Here is an 18,148-nt window from a genome sequence, read left to right on the forward strand (position 1 = left end):
GGAACTGCAGAATCTACATTTAAACAAGGTCTCTCTGTGACTCACATGCACATTAAAGATTGAAAAGCCCTGGTCCAAAGTACTGATTTTTAAACTCGGCTCTCTGTTGGACTCATGTGGGGAACTTAAAAATCCTGATGCTCAACTCCCCCCTGAACTCCTGGTGTAATTGGCAAGAGGGAGACCTACATATCAGGAGTTTTTCAAGCACCTCAGGTAATTCTAATATTCAGCCATGTTTGCAAACCACTATTCCAAAGGGACGGCAGCTTTGCACCAGGAAGTAATGTTGCTAATTAATCAGGCTAACTCTTAGCCTCAGTTACAAGTTTATGTGGGTCTAGTACCCCCACGTGATTTTGCTCAAAGAAATGATCAATAAAATTGCTCAAGAAGATCTGAGGAGACAAGCTAATGACCTAAGTGTCCCAATTACTATGGACGAGGCCCATTAAAGTAATTAAAAACCAAGATATGATATTTGGTCTGTGGAAAGTGATAATGAGAAAACCGAAAAGATAAACAGAGAAGGAACGTTGGGAGGGGTCAAAGTGTTGCTATCAATCCATTTAGAGGCATCAGAGGGGTAATGAGGAGATGGCAAGAAGATTATAAGAGAGACATGGAGGATGGGTTAAGTGGAAACCTATGTTGCAGAGCAAGAACCTTGGTAAAAAGGCAGTTGTCTGCCCTCTGGTACATAAATAGAATGGGAGATCATATTTATGTATGATTTTGGCAAAGGGAGGACATTTAACCAAACACACATCTTTGTAAAAAGTCACTGGTAGTTATGAGGATGGCTAACAATGTTTTTCGTGCTTTTCTAAGTATGGGAAGATGAGAGAATCTAGGTTCATAAAATTTTTCTCCTGAAAATACCTGCCTATCTGAAGTCCTGTTCTGCCTTTTCCCCTAGAGCATAGATTGCCTCATTCCTGATCTCCACCCTGAACTTCTCTTAGGGTGTGTCAAAGGACAGCAGCTGCAGGGGCCTAACTTGATCCTTGTATAGCTGGATGGGAAGCAACATTCTTTAGTTGGAAATGAGGTATTAGAGTCTCTGTGATTTTTTTTTTCTTGGCTTTTTCCTCATGGTCACAAGATGGCTGCCACAGCTCTTATATGCCCTCACACAAAATCATCCCAAGCAAGAAGGAAGAGGTAGATGGAAAATGGAAATTTCTCCTAATATGACTCGTACCTTTTATCAAAAAGGGAAAAATTTCATTGAAGTTACCTGAGGATTTCCCATATATTTCTTTGGCCATATATTTCAGTGGGTCACAGGCAAGGGAGAATGAGATGACTGGGACTAAATCACAGGAATCATTACTCAGCCCCCAGGCTCTGCACATTGCCATTCGGCCAAGACTTGGGATCAGTTAGCATGGAAGAAATTAGGAATGGCTGTTGGGTGAACAGTCTTGATTTCTACTGCATTCACCTATCCAGCCAAAGTACATTGGGTGTCCCCTATGGGCCAGAGGGCCCTTGTTGGGTGCTGGGGTCATCGATGAACTAGACAGACCTGGTCCCTCTTCCCAGGCAGCTTATAGTCTACAAAGCCATTTGCATCTTTATTATGCTAAATGCACAATACAGAAATTTGAATCACGTCTAATGGACCTGAGAGGCAAGAAGAATAAAGGGCTTAATCAAAGAATGAGAGTTTGGAATATGGCACAGAGCTGAGGAACTCTGACTTTGATGCCAGTGTCAGGAATCCACAGAGGTGGGGGGTGGGAACCTTCAGTCCTAAGAAATAAAGGCAAATTACATCAAAAACTTTCAGCTACAGTGAAATTTGGTAAGCTCAACAGAGAGTCATCAGCTCTGTAAAAGCGCAGGGTTAGAGCAATGGAAATGACCACTTCTGTAGTTCTGTGCCCTTTCGTACTTGGCTAAGCATTTTCAAACACATAGCACTCTCTGTCAGAGGAAGGGCTTATGTCCATTTTATAAAGCAGAACCGTGGAAGCACAGAGATGTCAAGTACAGTGTGTGTTCCTTCCTTGATGTGGGAGACAGGACTAGAATCAAGTGTCCTGGAGTTCCCATCGTGGCTCAGTGGTTAACGAATCCGACTAGGAACCACGAGGTTGCAGGTTCGGTCCCTGGACTTGCTCAGTGGGTTAACGATCCGGCATTGCCATGGGCTGTAGTGTGGGTCACAGACGCGGCTCAGATCCCACGTTGCTGTGGCTGTGGTGTAGGCCGGCGGCTACAGCTCCGATTAGATCCCTAGCCTGGGAACCTCCATCAGCTGAGGGAGCGGCCCTAGAAAAGGCAAAAAGACCAAAAATGAATAAATAAATGGAATCAAGTGTCCTGACTCCTCGATCCAAGGGGTCAATATCCATTTCATGGGGTGGCTGCTGTGTGCCCCCTGGCTTTGCACGTGAACCTACCAACAGGGCCAGCAGTCATCGCTAACTTGATAGGAGCACTTGTGTGTGCCAGGCACTACTGTACACACTCTAAATGTATTATTTAATCATAACAATCTACGAGGGAGCTGTCCGTTTTCGTCTGGTTTGTTAGATGAGGAGATGGAAGTGCAGATACATAAAGCAGCTCGCCTGCAGTTGAGTCTGCAGTTGAGCGAGGTTCAAGCTCTGGAGCAGCTCCAAAGCCCAGGGCCTTAACCCTGTGCTCTGACCCCTTGATGATCTCACAGTGGGGATGCCGGTGTGTGAGGTGGAGAGGTCTCTTCCACTGGGACGTGTAGGTTATTCTCAGTCGCCTTAGTAAGATCAGGTGTCCTAGGCTAGGTCTGCCTGAATACAACCAACAAGGAACTGGGAGTGGGGAAAGTGCAAAGGACCTGAAGCCAGATGGGCTTTGGGCCCGGGTCTCACATTCTCGAAGAGACTCGCCTTTGGAGTTACCACCAAATGAGGCCATGCATTCAGGTGCAGGTTGAACAGGTAACGTCTATTAATAATATGGCCCCCTCCTTCCCTTTGCAGATGGGCCCTGAGAGACATAAGCCAAAGAGAAAGTAAATGACCTGGAAAGCCTGCAGAGAACCCCTTCCTGCGGTCTTCGTCCCTGGCCTTGCCCTTCTGCTGCCTCTTATCTCTGTTCTCCACCTGCTTATCTCTCCTCCCCCTGCTCCGCTCTCTTCCTCCCTCACCCACCTCCTTCCCAGAAGCCTTCTGCATCTTATCTTCCTTCAGCAGCTCCATCAACAAAGTCCTATCATTTTTTCTCAATTGTTTCAGGATGCCTCTGCATCATTTTAATCTGTTCCTCTGAGCTTTGGTTTTCAATCTCTTCCTCAACTTAATCTCAGACCCTTCTTTGCTGAGATGGAAAAAAACAAAAACAAAAAAGGCCCGAATGAGATTACACAACTTGACAATACCTTCTGGCTAGGGGAGCAAGATGATTAGGAAAGACAGCTGAGGCTTGCTTCTCCATATGGCCTTGGGCATGCTATGGTGAAAAAGTTTTTGAATTAACCAAAGACCCACCATCACCTAAAGCTACAACATCCTCTTCCACTCCCCACCTTTTTAAAACAATGGTTGGAAATTCTTGCTACATGTTGATATGGGGAAAGAGCACAGGTTTTGCCATCAAATGCCCAGAACTGCAAGCTTCTCTTGCCTGATCAGGTGCCCAGGACAAGTTTCATGGCTTCTCTCAGTCTCAGCTTCATCACCGGTAAATCAGACACGATACTGAGACCTTCCTCTTAAGTGAGTGTCAACCAGAGAGCACTGGCACAGGGTGGGCACTCCATGACTGGAAGATGCTGCTGCTGTAATTCCCTCTCCAGCCCCAGCAAGTTCTATGTTTATTGCAACTTGCTGGAAGGACCTGCATGGCCCCCAGTGAGGACAGATCCAGGGTGCTCATGTTGAACCTAGGGGTTTCTGGTCTATCTCAAGCTGCCTGAATGTCTCCTGGTTGGCAGTTCTCATACTTCAGAGAGCCTAAGAATCATCTGGGAACACATTAAAAGGCATACACAGGACAAAAGACAAAAATAAATAAATAAATAATAAATAAAAGGCATATACATGGGTCCAACCCCCAAGAGGTACTGATTCAGTGCGTTGAAAACTACTACCTGCATTTTTGTTTGTTTGATTTTTGTTTTTTGCCCACACTGTGGCCTGCAGAAGTTCCTGGGCCAGGGATTACACTGCTCCACAGCAACGACGGGAGCCCCTGCAGTGACAAACACTGAATACTTAACTCTCTGAACCACAGGAGAACTCCCCTAATGGTGATTTTTTTAATAACCTCATTTAGTGGTGGTTTTTTTTTTTTTTTTTTTTTTTTTTTTTTTCCGTCTTTTTAGACACCTGCAGCATATGGAAGTTCCCAGGCTAGAGGTCGAATTGGAGTTACAGCTACTTGCCTACACCACAGCCACAGCAATGTGGGATCTGAGCCATGTCTATAACCTATGTGGGATCTGAGCCATGTCTGCAACCTACACCACAGCTCACAGCAATGCTGGATCCTTAACCTACTGAGGAAGGCCAGGGATCTAACCTGCAGCTTCATGGATACTAGTCAGCTTTGTTACCATTGAGCCACCACAGGATCTCCTGATTTTTTTTGTTAGCGTAGCACCTAGGAGTCGAATCAGAGCTGTAGCAGTTGGCCTATGCCACAGCCATAGCAGTGCAGGGTCCAAGCTGCATCTGTGACCTATACCACAGCTCAAGGCAATGCCAGATCCTTAACCACTGAGTGAGGCCAGGCATCAAACCCACATCCTCATGGATGCTAGTTGGGTTCATTACTGCTGAGGAACTCCAGCTCTTTGATGTTTTTTATTTTATTATTTTTATTTATTTATTTTTCGTCTTTTTTGCCATTTCTTGGGCTGCTTCCACAACATATGGAGGTTCCCAGGCTAGGGGTCGAATCGGAGCTTTAGCCACCGGCCTACACTACAGCCACAGCAGCACGGGATCTGAGCCACGTCTGTGACCTACACCATAGCTCATGGCAATGCCAGATCCTTAACCCATTGAGCAAGGCCAGGCGTCAAACCCACAACCTCATGGTTCCTAGTCGGATTCGTTAATCACTGAGCCATGATGGGAACTCCATCTTTGATGTTTTTTTATATTTTAAAATATTTTGTTCAGGTTTCTTGTGTGTGTATGTGTGTGCGTGTGTGTGTCTTCAATTGGATGGTTGATTTAAATTACCTAATCTCCTGATTGTCCTTGAAAATGTTTGTTCCCCAATAGCCTTGCCACTGCTAATTATTATCAAATTTATTAATAAAACCATTTTCTTTGAAACAAAGATAAAGAAACAAGTTACATTTAGTTCTACAATAACGTTCTAGTATCTACTTTACCTTATTTATTCTCGATCCAATAAGTCTGTTTCCTGGTATGTTCATTTAACCTGAAGGAGAGTAGACCAAATAAGATTTGATGCTTGTCTACAAAGACTTGAAGGACTGCCACTGGGAAGAGGAAGTGGTCTTATTCTATGAGATTCTAGAAGCCAAATTTAGGGCTGGGAGTGGGAATTCCAAAAATCAATTTTTGTCTAACCAAAGGAATGCTTTACTTGATTACCTTAGAATAATCATCAGTGCAAATATTGTGAAGAGTAGGATTTTGGTCACGAAGCAACCATTTGTTCTGCTTTTCCATTTGGACTGATTCCTTTGATACCTCTCCTCTGTTTCATTATTTTAGAGTCGTATTGAATGTTGCAGCTGCCACTGTGCCCCCTCCAGGGTAGTCTACTCGCAAGGAAGTGGAGCTCATATATGAGAATGAAGAACAAACCCCTGTGACGTTGGTTGAGTCTTAATTATGCCAAGACTGTAAGTATGACCTTAGACTATTCATGCTCCATGATATGAAGAGTTAAATTCCTATTTTGCTCAAGTTAGTTCAAATTGGGTTTCCTGCCATTCGAAACGGAAAGAGTTTTAATTAAAATGGGTAGTCAACTCCCCATTAACAGTAGTATTCACACAGAGTAATCATACTTCAGAGTAAGTATGAAGGCGATGCCTAGGTTATGTGAAAGACTGGCTTGAGGACTTCCATCTCCAAATTCTTGGCTTCTCCGAAACTCTCTTTTATTTAGCTTTTGTTCTACCCAATGGACTGGTAGTTTCTTTTTCTTTTTTCTTTTGTCCTTTGAGGGTCGCACCCATGGCACATGGAGGTTCCCAGGCTGGGGGTGGAATCAGAGCTGTAACTACCAGCCTATGACACAGCCACAGCATCTCAGGATCCCAGTCGAATCTGCAACTGCACCGCAGCTCACAGCAATGCTGGATCCTTAACCCACTGAGCAAGGCCAGGGATCGAACTAGTCTTCATGGATACTAGTCAGGTTCATTAACCACTGAGCCACGACCAAACTTCTGGACTGGTAGTTTCAAAGAGACTCCAAGAAGACTGAATTGGCCATCCCTCAGGGCCAAGCAATAGAGAAGTTCATACATGTCCAGGCGTGGGATGTATATTTAATAGAGAGATCCATAATGTTTAATCCTGAAATGAATGATTGATAGAGCACTAGATTATTCACTTTACACTAAATAAAGTTGTCTTGTTTAGCCAAAACAAGGCTTCCTGACAGGATTTTCATCATAGCCTTGGGTGAATAATGAGTTTCTTTGCCTAAATGAATTATTGATTAGACCTTTGTATCATCTGCCTGGTAGAAGAAGGAAAATTGTTTAATTTTTTTCTATTAATCACTGAATTTTATTACATGTACAATGATCATCACAACCAAATTTTATAGCATTTCCATCCCAGATACTCAGTGTAACTCCCCACCCCCCAACCTGTCTCATTAGGAAACCATAAGTTTTTCAGAGTCTGTGAGTCAGTATCTGTTCTGCAAAGAATTTCATTGTGTCCTTTTTTTAGATTCCACATGTAAGTGATAGCATTTGATGTTGGCATCTCACCATCTGACTGACTTCACTTGGCATGATAATTTCTAGGTCCATCCATGTTGATGGAAATGCTGTGTTTTCTATCCTTTTAATGGCTGAGTAATATTCCATTGTGTATATGTACCACCTCTTCTTTATCCACTCCTCTGTTGGTAGACATTTAGGTTGTTTCCATGTCTTGGCTATTGTATATAGTGCTGTCATGAACATTGGAGTACATGGGTCTTTTTGAGTCATGGTTTTCTCTGGATAGCCCAGGAGTGGGATTGCTGCATCAAATGGTTTAGTTTTCTGAGGAATCTCCTTACTGTTTTCCACATTGGGTGCGCCAGTATACATTCCCACCAACAGTGTAATAAGGTTCCCTTTTCTTCACACCCTCTCCAGCATTTATTGTTTGTAGATGTTTTGATGATGGCATTCTGGCTCGTATAAGGTGGTACTTTGTAGTGGTTTTGATTTGCATTTCTCTAATAATGAGTGATGTTGAACATCTTTTCATGTGTTTTTTGGCCATCCATATGTCTTCTTTGGAGAATTTGTCTGTTTATATCTTCTGCCCATTTTTTTGATGGGGTGGTTCATTTTTTTGGTATTGAGTTGCAGAAGGTGTTTATAAATTTTGGAGATTAATCCCTTGTCAGTCTATTCATTTGCAAATATTTTCTCCTATTCTATAGGTTGTCCTTTTGTTTTGTTTAGGGTTTCCTTTGCTGTGCAGAAACATTTAAGATTAAGTCCCATTTGTTTATTTTTGTTTTTATTGTCATTACTATAGGAGGTGGATCTGAGAAGATGTTGCTGTGGTTTATGTCAGAGAGTGTTTGGCCTATGTTTTACTCTGAATTTTATTGTATCTGGTCTTATATGTAGGTCTTTAATCCATTTTGAGTTTATTTTTGTGTGTGGTGTTAGGAAGTGTTCTAATTTCATTCTTTTCCATGTGGCTGTCCAGTTTTTCTAGCACCACTTATTGAAGGGGCTGTCTTTTCTCCATTGTATATTCTTGCCTCCTTTGTCATAGATGAGTTGACAGTAGGGCACTGGGTTTAATCCTGGGCTTTTCTACCCTTTTATCGATTTCTGCCTTTGTGCCAGTACCATATGATTTTGAGGACTGTTGCTTTGTAGTATAGTCTGAAGTCAGGAAGCCTGATTTCTTTCAGCTCCATTTTTATTTCTCAGGATGGCTTTGGCTTTTCTGTGTCTTTTGTGCTTCCAAACAAACTTGATTTTGTTCTAGTTCAGTGAAAAATGTCCTTGGTACTTTGATAGGGATTACATTGAATCTGTAGATTGCCTTGGGTAGTATAGTCATTCTGATAATGATGATTCTTCCAATCCAAGAGCATGATATGTCTTTCCATCTTTTTGTGTCATCTTTGATTTCTTTCATCAGCATCTTAAAGTTTTCAGAGTACAAGTCTTTTGTCTCTTTAGGTAGGTTTATTCCCAAGTATTTTATTCTTTTTGATGTGATGGTAAATGGGATTTTTTCCCTAAATTATCCTTCTGATATTTCATTGAAAACTGTTTAATTTTAAAGATCTTCGTATTCAGAAGTATGTGTGAAAAATAAGTTTTGAGTATTATACTTTAACTCTCAGTCATCTCATGAGTATTTATGGAAACTTGATATGAATTATATTACAGTGTTGCATTATTTTTAGGTCTAAATAAGTAATAGTCCCCCTCTGTAGATATGGACTTTTTTCTCCTTTCATTGTTATAGTTATATGTATTTTAGGTCCAGATGTTTAATTTCTTTTAAAACATGGGAAGATTTCTTTTCAAACCAACTGAAATGCCGTGTATTTAATAATGATGACTTAACATTTGAATGATATGTTTAATTTTGTAAAATGTTATATCTCAATTTCCTCAATGTATAATAGTTAATTAACACTTAGCATATATCAAGCATTAATTAACACTTAGCATGTATCAAGCATTTTGCTAGGAACATCACATGGATTATATTATTTAATTCTCACCCCTACCTCTAAACTAGCTGCTATTATTATTCTCATCTTATAGTTGAAGAATTTGAAGTGTTGGGAGGGTAACTAGCTTTCGCAGAATCACACAGACTCACATGGAGCCAGGGTGTAAACAACTCATGTCTCAACTGAGACAGATGTTCTGATACTGGAACCCAAGCTTCTAACCTATATCCTAAATAAATTCTACAAATCCTATGGTTATGAAAAACTTAATATGGCCATCTGCATATGGAACTAGAATTCTACCAGTAATCTTTATGAAGTCATGTTATTATCCCAATTTATCAGGGCAAGAAAGTAAGATACAGAGAGATAAAATGACATGAGAAGTCATCACATTGCTTTCTACTTGGCTATAATTCCTTTCATCATCAAAAGAAATCAAAGTATTATCTCTTGATTAGATAGGACTTGCACTGAGGCAAGAAATCGTTCTTCTTCTTTTTTTTTTTTTTTTTTTTGTCTTTTTGCCATTTCTTGGGCTGCTCTCGTGGCACATGGAGATTCCCAGGCTAGGGGTCAAATTGGAGCTGTAGCCACTGGCCTACGCCAGAGCCACAGCAACGTGGGATCCGAGCCGCATCTGCAACCTACACCACAGTTCATGGCAATGCCAGATCCCTAACCCAGAGAGTAAGGCCAGGGATAGAACCCACAACCTCATGGTTCCTAGTCGGATTCGTTAACTGTGCCACAACGGAAACCCCAAGAAATTGTTCTTTTGAGTCCCTTCACAATACTTTGTACAGTTGTGATGGAATTAAAATTTAAACAATAAGTGCAGAGGTTAAAAATTCGAGGTATTTCATATTCTTTAAATGACTCTAAACCTATAACCTGGGAGGCTGTAGGGAAAGTACATTTAAGGCATTTTTGGAGGCTCCACTCCCTTTCCCAGGGGTCACATCTAAGTTTTGGAGACATGAATTGTTGCCAGAAAGTGGGGGACATACTCCTTTATTTTCAGTTTACCATGGCTACCCCTGAAATCTCTGTTACCAAGCCTGAGTAGGGAGAGTGGGGTCTCTTGAAGACGAATGGCTTAGTTGCTTTTGTGCCAAGCTTGTTCCAGGAATATTTGTGTTCCCAGGCGGAATCTCCATTGACTGGACTCCAGCTCCCCTGGTCTCCCCAGGCAGCTGTGTTCCCCTCTCCGACAACAGGCCTCATAAAACAGCACACAGCAGAGGTCTCTACTACTTTGTGGATTATCTCCATCTCCTGCCCATTCTTGGGGCAGCTCCTCTTTTTTTTTTTCTCTTGCTTCAAATTTTTCATCGCATGGGCACTACCCTCTCTCTGCTCTTCTTGCCACCCTCCAAGTTTGCCAGTGATTACAAGATCCTGGAAAACACAAGTTAAAGATATTCTGAGGACAACTTCTCTTAACTTTCCAACACAGACTTCCCCAGGAATATGGGAGAACAAGGGTCCCACCACCTAGTCTGGGGGGCATGGTGAGACAAACAGGAAGAACAAAACATGAACTATGCCCCAGCAAACATCCTGCTGTGTGATGCTCTCTTTTTACTTCCTTCTCAGAGAACCAGCAAAATAGCCATATTTGAGTCCTGCTTTCTTCCAAGTCCGGAATGTGGATTTCAAGACCAGTGCTGTCCTTTAATAGGGATGTGAGCCTCCTAAAGAGACTTTAAACAGTGTCTTAGGAGGAACTGGGGATGCTTAAGTAGAGAACAAAGCTGGAAGCCTATGCTGAAGCAGAGGGGTGCTAAGGGGCTTTGTAAGGAGGAAACAGAGCTGGTAGGTGGGTAGAAGTGACCAGGAAGCTGATCTGTGATTCATACTCTCAGGGAATCTTCCAGAGAGCAGGTGGAACAGTATGGCTATCATTGGTTTTCCTGATAATGGTGATATTCAGAGCCTGAAAGCTAATGTCAATGTATTATGTTTTTTTAAAATTTTTATTTTATTTTTTTGTCTTTTTTTGTTTTAGGGCCACACCCACGGCATATGGAGGTTCCCAGGCTAGGGGTCTAATTGGAGCTATAGCTGCCAGCCTATGCCCGAGCCACAGCAATGCCAGATCTGAGCCGTGTCTGTGACCTACACCATAGCTCATGGCAATGCCGGATCCTTAACTCACTAAGCGAGGCCAGGGATTGAGCCCGCAACCTCATGGTTCCTAGTAGGATTTGCTTCCGCTGTGCCATGATGGGAACTCCCCATCAAGGTATTATGAAAGGGATATTTAAATATAATTCAGAGTACTTGATCTTTAACTATCAAGTTTAAGGAGACATTTAACCCTGGGATGCTGTTAAGAATAATCAACATTTAGAATGGATAAGCAATGAGGTCCTACTGTATAGCACAGGGAACTATATCAAGTCTCTTGGGATAGAACATGATGGCAGATCATAGAAGAAAAGGAATGTGTGTATATATATATATACATGTATGACTGGGGCATTTTTCTGTACAGCAGAAATTAGCAAAACATTGCAAATCAACTACACTTTAATTAAACATGAAAAAAATGATCAGGTGTTCTTACAACTACTGTGTCTTATGGAAAACCGAGATGGTTTTCATTACATGACAAATAATCAAAAACCTAAGAAATTTCATCTTCGCAGATTATGTATATGTGTGTGTGTTATCCTTCCTTCCGGTATATTTCCTCCAATATACTGAAGAAAGCTTAGAATTCCAGATATCTATCTTTAGAGTTACTAAGAGGACTCCCTGAAGCAGAGTCCAGGAAATGCAGCCCACCTGGCCCCAAAGAAATGCAGGGTCTTCTGGAAGAGTGATTGGCTGCTAAGCACAATCAGGAGAGCCCAAAAGATCCAAAGAGGCTCTGGCACAGGGGCCTTGTGTAATCCAAGGGTCAGTGAAGGGGAGCGGTTGGAGGGCATTTTTATCTGTCACCTGAGACCTCTGGTAGAGATTATTCTTCTCATTGATGGAACCATAGACCATGAATGCCTAGGCAGAGGCTTAGAAGATGATCTGGTTCTAACATCTTCATGCTTCCTGAGGGGTAGATGAGATCAGAAAGGGCAGAAGAGGAGTTCCCATTGTGGCTCAGCAGTAGGGAACCCATTTAGTATCCATGAGGATGCGGGTTCCATCCTTGGCCTTGCTCAGTGGGTGGGGGATCCTGTATGGCAGTGAGCTGTGGTTGCAGACATGGCTTGGATCTGGCATTGCTATGGCTGTGGTGTAGGCTGGCAGCTGTAGCTCCAATTCAACCCATAGCCTGAGATCTTCCATATGCCTTGGGTGTGAGCCTTAAAATAAATACATTAATTTTAAAAAGATTTAAAAAAAAAAACCCTCTGCCTTCCTCTCCTGGGTGTGATGCTGTGCTTTTCTGCTCCCTTGGCATATGGAGATTCCCAGGCTAGGGGTCTAATCGGAGCTGTAGCTGCCAGCCTATGCCAGAGCCACAGCAACTCAGGATCCTAGACGCGTCTGCAACCTACACCACAGCTCACAGCAACACTGGATCCTTGACCCACTGAGCAAGGCCAGGGATGGAACCCAAAACCTCATGGTTCCTAGTCAGATTTGCTAACCACTGAGCCATGAAGGGAACTCCAAGTGCTTTTCTGCAGGACCTTCTTCTTCCCAATGCATCTGTGTCAAGCCAAGATTTGAGAAATCAGTTAAGTTTTGAACAATTTGTAAGGTGAGGCTGAGAAGGACAGTCCTCCTCTTTTCTGCTGCGTTGTATTCCACGCAGCCAGCATTTCTCATTAGCATAGCTCAGCCTGCATGTTACTTACATTGTGTGTGTGTGTGAAGTGCCCGAGAATCCAGTTAAAAGGCAGATTCTGTAGGTTTGCAGTGGGGCCCGTGATTCTGCATTCCTGATGCCCCTACAGATGCTATAAGAACTTTTCCGTGGCTCCCTGTTGAAGGGGGGGTTGCAACCAGAGCCCAGGCTCCACAGCCTTCAGTTCCCACCCCTGCCTCCCCCTCCCCAACAATGACTGGCGGCCTCTTAAAGACCTGCACCTGGTGGGATCACCTGGGCTGGAGCCTCACAGGTCCCTTGTGAACTCATTATAGAGGGAGTGGAGGCAGCCAGTGTGAGCCACTTCTGTTTCTGCGCTGAGAGCGTCCCAGGGCAGCCTTTGGTAACAAATCCCTGTTCGGTGGAAGCTGTAAGGAGGCTCCAGGTAAGGTCCTTTGGCAGCCGTGCCGTTGCTGTTGGTACCCACTGCATTTAATTCTACAGCCTCTCGGATACAAGGGCTTCACAATGTTGGTTGCACGGCATTAGGGCGAATTCTCAGATCTAGGCTTTGGGGGCTTCTTGATGGCTCTGAAATCAAATGGAGTGTCTTAGAGCCGCACGATATTAATCCTTGCCTTTCCTGTCTCTGTCCATCTCCCATTCTACCAAGAAAACCTCTCACGAGCTCGTTCTGAGGATTTCATTATCATTGTGCCATTCATAATTCACTCCTTAACCTCTGTGGATGGCAGCAAGTGCGATTTTGAACAGTCCCCCTGGAATAAAATCACAGGGTTAATAATCTCTGCTCTTTGCGAGTAATTGGAAAAATGGTATCCTAGTCCCAAGCCATTAGCAGAAAACTAGTTTTTTTCTTTTTTCTTTTTTACCAATTTCCATAGAATTAGAAGTCACGTAGTGACGAGAATGATTTCATTGTAAGTTTTGTTTCCCTCGACTTGTGCACAGCTGGAGCAAACCTATGGGCACTGCATTCTGAGAGTGACCACTTATAATTTCAAAGCAGTGTTCAACAGAGCTATTTGAGACACATACAAGCACCTAGAGCCCCCTTCCTAGCTGAGAGCTCAGCAGTGCACACCCCTATGCATTTTTTTTTTTCTACACTGAATGGAGACTGCGGTGGTGGTTCCATACTGGCACACACGGTAAGTTTAGTTGATTTTAAGTGTTTAATGATGCCCAGCTGCATGGAGAATCCATCAGTAAATAACCCATCACAAATCAGTGAACTTTTAGGATGTCTCCCAGTATCGTTAACTCACAGTTTTAAGGAGCAGAGTTGGAGACTTGGAAGGAGGCTCATGGTTTCCTGAAGCAAGATGAAATAACCACCTGGGCAACAGCTTGTGAGACCCAAATTTTGGAGTCTTCTAGAAATTTTTGCTAAGAGGAGAACTTTCCCCCCCCAAACTGGCTGCAGTGCATTCAGAGGGGAACAAAGAAGGCTGCAGTGGAGGCAGAGGAATGAACCATCAGTGTTCAAGTCCTGGGATACGGGCTGAGAAGGTGCTCAGAATACAACTATCTCCTGGGGTTGGGGGGAGCCGCCCTTGCACTCGGAGGGCAGCATTCAGGAGCTAGTGGTATCTTCACCCAGAGAGAAGGGCCAGAGGGTACTGGATTAACCCAGCAACTGGCTGGCCCTGTTGCCGAGCAACCCAAGTAGAATCGGAAAGAGTTTGCTAGGAGGGGGAAGCTGGGAATAAGCAAAGCCTCTTCCAGGTCTGGGCAGCTGAGCAGGGCTGCTCCTAAGAGCCATTTGTGCTTTTTGCTTTGCTTTTGCAACAGGTTTAGTTGTGTGGGTGAATCTGCTGTTTCAGTACCTCACATATAGAGGAAGGTGTGTGGATTCTGGCAGGAACTCGATGAATTTTAGATGATTCTCAAGTTCTGTATTTCTGATAGCCTGGTACCCATGTTCATCCTTATATCTTTGCTGCTGCAAATGCCAGTCTTGGAAGCCAGCATGTTCTGAACAGAGCCCGTCTTATATCTTGCCTCTCTTTGCAGAGCTTTCTGATGGCCATCATCTCACACCCTACTGTCTTGTCTGCTTTGTGCCCTCACTATCCCCTGTCTATCACAGTAGCCTCTCAGCTGTTTTCTCTGCCTATGGTGCCCCCCCCCCCATTGATTGATCAAAGACCAGTGCTTCCAGGGCAACTGTTTAAACCACAAATCCAATCAAGGCCCTCACTGTCTTCAAAATCTTTGATGGCTCACCTTGCCCAGGGAAACCATCACTATGCCTTAACTGGACATAGTTAAGGTTCTGTGGGCTGTCTGTCCACCCTACCCATACCTCCCTTTCCAGCTGTATGTCTTGTTACCTCCCTGAGTGCCTGTTACTCTACGCATGTGGTTAGAATAGAAGCTATAACCAAGGTCTTGGTCACAGCCTTTCTGGTTTATCTTACTGTTCTTCATCCTACAAGACAGACAAGTTCAAAAACAAGCTCCACATTGCTAATAAAACAGAATAGGGAGTTTCCATTTTGATGAAGCAGAAATGAAACTGACTAGTATCCATGAGGATGTGAGTTTGATTCCCTGGCCTCATTCATTGGGTCAGGGATCCAGCATTGGTTTGGCTGTGGTTTAGGCTGGCAGCTGCAGCTCTGATTCAACCCCTAGCCTGGGAAGTTCCATATGTTGCATGTGCGGCCCTAAAAATCACACAAACAAAACCCCCAGAATATATGAGGCTCAGGACTTTCTTGGTTAATTGCATTTCCTATGTTATTAAAATTTTTTCCTTCCTTTGACCCACCCTCAAATCACAAATACCTCTTGGGGATTTTGTGGTTAAAAATCTTTCCAAATGTTCACTTCTACTGTATTAGCACTTGCTCAGATGACTGAGAAAAAATGTTACTGAAAGAGTATTATGAACCTCACTGATTACTGAATAAGACTTTAAGTGAAAACAACTTGAAGCAGTTAGGCTCAAAGTGACCTGAGCACCTTCAAAAGTTCTTTTTTAGATCAGATAGATAGGATGGCCCTATTTTATTGCAATGTAGCTCCCTTTCTAAAAATGAAGAGTCTCCATTGAGCCATGGTCATGGGAGCCATAGGAAATCCTGAATTTCAGCAGCCATCTCTGTGGAAGGGAGAAAAAAGAGAAGGAACTTCTGAGCTAACACCCTTTTGGACATAAAAGGTCAATTGATACAAATAAAAAAGAGGAAGTGCTCACTTACATGAAACCCACCCAAGAAATGCCCTTCCATAGACATTTTTTTCCCCTTCTTTGTTGCACTTTTGCAATTTTGTCAAAGCATATCAGAGCTGGACACCAGTTAAGTGCTAAAAACAGATTTACTGAGGAACGCTCATAAGAGGGGAATAGATACCTCAGTATAGACTTGCTCTCCATTCTGAATAATACACGGCCAAGTCATGTTTAGGGCCAAGGGGCCAGGTGAGGGTCAGAAATTACTAATAGGAAACATCAAGGGTAAGGGGAGACTTTGATTCAACCAATTTAACGGGATTCTTGCAGAAGGCAGCCCCAGGTGAGCCGCGAGCCCCTGGAGGATGGAAGGGGATGAGGAAAACCTTTATCCTCAGAGGGTAGAGGTTCTCAATGAGTTAGCTAGATTCCTTTTTTCTTTTTTAAATTTATTAAAGTATTTATTGTTGATTTACAATGTGCTGTCAGTTTCTCCTGTACAGAAAAGTGACCCAGTCATGCACACACACACACACATATATATACACACTTTTTTTTTTTTTTTTTTTTGCTTTTTAGGGCCACACTTGTGGCAGTTCCTCAGGCTAGGAGTCCAATCAGAGTTATAGCTGCCAGCCTACACCACAGCCACAGCAATGCCAGATCCAAGCTGCATTGGCAGCCTACACCACATCTCCAGCAACACTGGATTGCTGATCCACTGAGCGAGGTCAAGGATTGAACCCACATCCTCTTGGATACTAGTTGGATTCGTTTCTACTGCGCCAAAACAGGAACTCCCCATATACATTATTTTTCTTATGTTGTCTCCCATCATGGTCTGTCGCCAGTGATCAGATATAGGTCCCTGTGCTATACTCTGGAGAACAAGGTCCAAAGATGAGGCCTGGTTGAAAGGGGCTTATAGGAGCTTAAGGAGAGTCTTGGTCAGTTTCTTGCCTCTTTATTCACAAGGTTTCTGTTGACCCTTCTGCCCAAATGGCTTCTACTCTGCCTTTGATATTCAGTTAAACAATGGTCCTACTTACATTATCTATATTTATAAAGTTGGGTGCCCTAAGGCTTTGCCAGGGCCTCATAACACACTATAGTTGGTTCTAAGGGGATACCAAAGGGATTTTCTCTGGCTTGTGGAGTTTGATTATTTGGAGTGGGAGGACTTGAAATCTCTTTGTATCAGTCAAGGAATACCAGAGCTAAACTGATTGAAGTTGATTGACTTAAACGCTTTGAAAACTCTTCTCCCCACATTCTGGCAAGTTTCTCAAGCTAAGATCATCTACCCCTTTACCATCTGCAGTCTGCAGCAACACAGCCACCTCTCCCTGATAATTTTCAGATGGTTCCCTCTTGAGGCTGGAGGCAAGGCCTTGGGAGGAGGTGGAATGAAATGGTGAGGATGGAAAGGTGACCCTAGGTTTAAGCAAACCCAATAGACACCAAGAGCATATTTACAAACACCTCACAGCGAGCGCTCTTCATCCTCAGAGGGGAAATAATTGAGTTGAAGATCCACCTTATTGATTTTTGTCTGTGGCAGTTATTTTGATTTGCCTCCAAGTTGTCAGTATTGTGTTTTTTCACGAGCAGAAAGTTTTATTTTGCCAATATGCTTCAGAGGAAAGAATTGAAGGCGAATAGGGGGGTGTGGGAAAAGGAATTATGCATTTTTCTATGGTATAATTTTATCAACTATAATACCAGATTTATAACTCAATCACTTCTAGGCAGTTCTCTTTGGGTTTTACATTTTCCCATAGGGATAACTGATATTTATATGCAAAGTAATTTAAAATAGTTATGACTAGCTCTAAGGCATGCCAGATAATTGAGTTTTTTTCAGGGTCTCTCTTTTCTTTCTCTCTGTTCCTAACTTTTTTTTTTAACTCTCTTTGCTAACAGTAAATTTGTGTATGCCTTTTCCTTGTTTGGGACAAATATTTGTTGAAGAATGAATTTGGATAAACACTTTGGGTAGCTCTCAGCTTTACAAAAGAAGAGATTGAGAGGACACCCTTGTGTTTGGCTGCTGCTGTTTTTACAGGATCCAGGCTAGTTTCTCTTGTTCCTCTGAAAGATTACTGTCAAAAATAGAAAAGGGTTTTTTTTTTCATAGCTCAAAACTGACCCTCCTTTAGTGGGGGGAAAATTTTAGTTTGTTTTTCCTTTTTTAGCTGCCCCATGGCATATGGAGTTCCCAGGCCAGGGATAAGATCTGAGCCACAGTTGCAACCTATGCTGCAGGTACAGGAATACTAGATCCTTAACCCACTGACCAGGCTGGGGATCGTAACTGCATCCCAGAGCTC

The 18,148-nt window shown here is 43.0% G+C and overlaps 1 long non-coding RNA gene across 1 annotated transcript in view; it reads left to right on the forward strand.

Annotated features, from left to right (window-relative positions):
* The window catches only part of LOC110257242, a 155,249-nt gene that overhangs the window by 4,833 nt on the left and 132,268 nt on the right, over window positions 1-18,148 (forward strand). The window contains exon 2 of the long non-coding RNA XR_002339602.1: window positions 5,685-5,815. This is a non-coding gene — a long non-coding RNA (uncharacterized LOC110257242). The remainder of the gene's footprint in view (window positions 1-5,684; window positions 5,816-18,148) is intronic.

The sequence above is a fragment of the Sus scrofa genome, chromosome 16 (genome assembly GCF_000003025.6).
Source record: "Sus scrofa isolate TJ Tabasco breed Duroc chromosome 16, Sscrofa11.1, whole genome shotgun sequence".
NCBI classification, from domain to species: Eukaryota; Metazoa; Chordata; class Mammalia; order Artiodactyla; family Suidae; genus Sus; species Sus scrofa.